This window comes from Nicotiana tabacum, chromosome 1 (genome assembly GCF_000715075.1).
Source record: "Nicotiana tabacum cultivar K326 chromosome 1, ASM71507v2, whole genome shotgun sequence".
Taxonomy (NCBI): domain Eukaryota; kingdom Viridiplantae; phylum Streptophyta; class Magnoliopsida; order Solanales; family Solanaceae; genus Nicotiana; species Nicotiana tabacum.
This window is the reverse complement of record NC_134080.1, coordinates 190,099,322-190,102,614: the sequence shown is the minus strand read 5'-3', so window position 1 is coordinate 190,102,614 and position 3,293 is coordinate 190,099,322. Positions and strand designations below refer to the sequence as shown.

Genomic DNA, 3,293 nt, shown 5'->3' with positions numbered 1-3,293 from the left:
CTTAGAATCATATTTATTTGAGGGACCTGCTTCATCATCATTATTTTGAAAGGTCAAGTGTGCCTCCACATTATTTTCTTTTTTTTTGAGGGAGGCTTGATAAAGTTTGACAAAATGTTCTGGCGTACGACAAATGCGTGCCCAATGACCTCTCATACCACATCGGTGACACATACTAGCTTTACCTTTTGAATGATTAATTTGAGAACCCTTATTGTTCTCCAATTTATTTCCACCATAATGACGATAATTGTTTCGCCCCCTGCCACGTCCACGTTTACGACCACGATAATTATTTTGTTTTCTTTTAAACTTATCATACGTTGCTACAACATTCACTTCCGGAAATGGAGCTGATCCAGTGGGACGAGCTTCATGATTTTTTATTAATAAAGTATTATTCTGCTCAGCCACAAGTAGACATGTGATTAACTCAGAATATTTCTTAAAACCTTTTTCACGGTATTATTGTTGTAGCACCACATTTGAAGCGTGAAAAGTAGAAAATGTTTTTTCCATTAAGTCCTCATCTGTGATAGTGTCTCCACATAATTTTAATAGAGAACTTACTTTAAAGATAACAGAATTATACTCACTTACGGTTTTAAAGTCTTACAACCTTAAATGTATCCACTCATACCGAACTTTTGGTAATACCGTAAGTTTTAGGTGGTCATATCGATCCTTCAAATTAATCCATAATTCAAGTGGATCTTTTACGGTTAAATATTCAGTTTTTACTCCTTCATGTAGATGATGACGAAGGAAAATCATGGCCTTCGCTTTATCCTGATTTGATGCTTCTTTTCCTTGTATAATAGTATTTCCAAGACCTTTAGCGTCAAGTTGAATTTCAGCATCAAGAACCCATGATAAATAGTTCCTTCCGGTGATGTCAAGTGCCACAAATTCAAGTTTTGATAAATTTGACATAGTGAAAATTATCATAAAAGATGAATAAGTTAGAGAAATAATTATAATAATAAACAATTAATGAAAACAAAACGATTAAGGTAAAAGAAATAAAAATAAAGCTATATCATGTTAACAATCTACTATTTCATTTTATTCTTGCCATAAAGTAGAAATTACATACTTGTTTCATTTCACTTTATATTATTGATATATATGTGTTAATAGAATTGAACGTGACTAACATTATTTATATGTTCCAATAAATATAAAGTAATTAAAAAAATTATTGCTTGTCAATTCATTTCTCACAGTTCTTCAAAATGCCTTAAAGATATGTTTTGATCCAGGGAGTCCATGACATTAGTGCATAGCTAGTTTGATGACTTTGAGGTCCTCTAAGAGTTGAGCACGGAAGGAAATAGTTATTTAATCACTGCAATGTACTTAAACTATTTAAGATGCCCAAGCGCACAAGTAATCTGCAAACAGTGAGCATATGATATGTACTGCCATAAATAAGATGATTATAATGATACATACCTTAATAAAATATGGCTCAACTTAGCGGGAGTTAAGAATAAAATTAGAGCTTCGTGCTGATAACGTGTTATAAAATAAAAGTAATGCAGTAAAATGTAAATAAGAAGAGATAGAAAGAAGGGAGAAGTGTTTTCTTCTTTCACTTTGGTGTATTTTTCCATTGCAATTACATGGCCTTTTATAGGCATAAAAAGTATAGATGATGGACATAAAGTAGGAGATTTAATCTTTAAGTTATTCACAATATGGGCATTCAATGTAGCATCCAATGTAGTATCCAAAATAGTATCCAATGTACAAACTATTCATAACACTAGGTAAATTGTGTGAGGCTACAAAGTTTTATATCTAGCAGTTTTTGCTATGCTGATTTGTAACGAAATGCTCTATAAAATGCTGAAACAAGGTTTCAAAGTATTAAGTAGAAATGCAGAATGCTTTTGTAGACTTGAATAGAAATGATTGCCATTCAAAAGCCTGTCTTTCGCTTTCTCTATCTTTTATCCTTTTCTCTTGTCTCTCCATTTTCCTCTATCCATAAATGGAAAAGAGTCAAACGACCTTCTCTTGTGAGAGTTTATGCCCCAATGGTGTTGATTCCTCACATTCTTCTGCTGTGTCTGGATGAAATGCACAACATAAGGGAGCCAAGAGTAATTTAATTTCAAGATACATAACAATCAATGATAAAGTGGGTGAAAATCACGGAAAATCAGAAAATTAATCCGACAAAGACAAAATACTAGGGATTACTTTCTATTTGCCTAAGTTTGGGTGATTAGAATTATCCTATACTTGTGGTGGTGAAATTTAGCAGGTAAGGAATAATCGAGACGCTCATGAACTGACCTAGACACCACTATTATTAAAAAAAACAGTAGTTTTCATAAAAACCATACCTGCAGTCCCTAATCTTGGTCTGGAAACTGGGCATTTGTGGTCCAGTAGCCCTGTAATTATTCATTCCTCCTCGTTTTCTGAAATTTACTTTAGAAACAATATTGTGTTCTTGGCGATCTCTGGCATTGTCAATCTCCAATTCCTCAAAATTACGTTCTTCAGATTGATAATGAAAGAAATGAGAGAATAAGTACAAGATTCAGCTCTCCTAGAAACAATTCTCTTGGTTTCTCATCACCCTTTTCTTCCTCCACATTCACTAATTGTTATTCTAGTTTCAGGGCCATAGTAGTAGATTCAATCATTTTTCCCCTCAAAATTCTATTTATAGAGTAGGATTTTTTTCCAAACTAACTGAGATTTGGGAACTATAAGAGGAATAAAGGACACAATAACAATAACCGCAACTTCCTGTATTTTAGGCAAATGTTTGGCTAATAGATTTGAGTGGACCTTCGGTTTTTTTTTTGTGAGAGGGGGTGTGTGGGGGGGGGGGGGGGGGCTTGCTTTCATCCCATGATTTTGTACAAAAAGTCAGATTGCATTAGGTAAAGATTAATTAGTTACCATAGTTTCTTTAATTAGGTCAATTGTGCAAGAGAAGGTTTTTTGAATATATATCTCAAAGGAAAAAACTTTCAATTGTTATGAATATACTAAATTTGTTATAAATAGAATTTTATTTATGGTGAATGTCTATATTTAGAGAGATTCTAGGGTTTATTACTTGGTGGCTAAGTCACGCTCTCCCTATAAATAGAGGGTTCTATTCCATTGTAATTCATCCCAAAATTCAATAAGAATTTCCTCTCTCTTTCTCTGCAATATTGTTCTTCTTCTTTTATTGTTTTCATCACACGTTATCAACACAAGACTCTACCGTCTCAAGAAGCTCTTTGAGAAAACTAAGGTATAACTTTTCTCCTCTTTTAATTATG

General features: G+C 33.1%; 1 long non-coding RNA gene across 1 annotated transcript; it reads right to left on the bottom strand.

The window, feature by feature from the left end:
* Positions 1-1,555: 1,555 nt before the first annotated feature.
* Positions 1,556-2,776, bottom strand: LOC142162114 (uncharacterized). Its single transcript, XR_012693722.1, has 2 exons — positions 2,355-2,776; positions 1,556-2,075 (listed from the first exon to the last, which is right to left on the bottom strand). It is a non-coding gene; the product is annotated as an uncharacterized LOC142162114 (long non-coding RNA).
* Between the last annotated feature and the right edge of the window lie 517 nt (positions 2,777-3,293).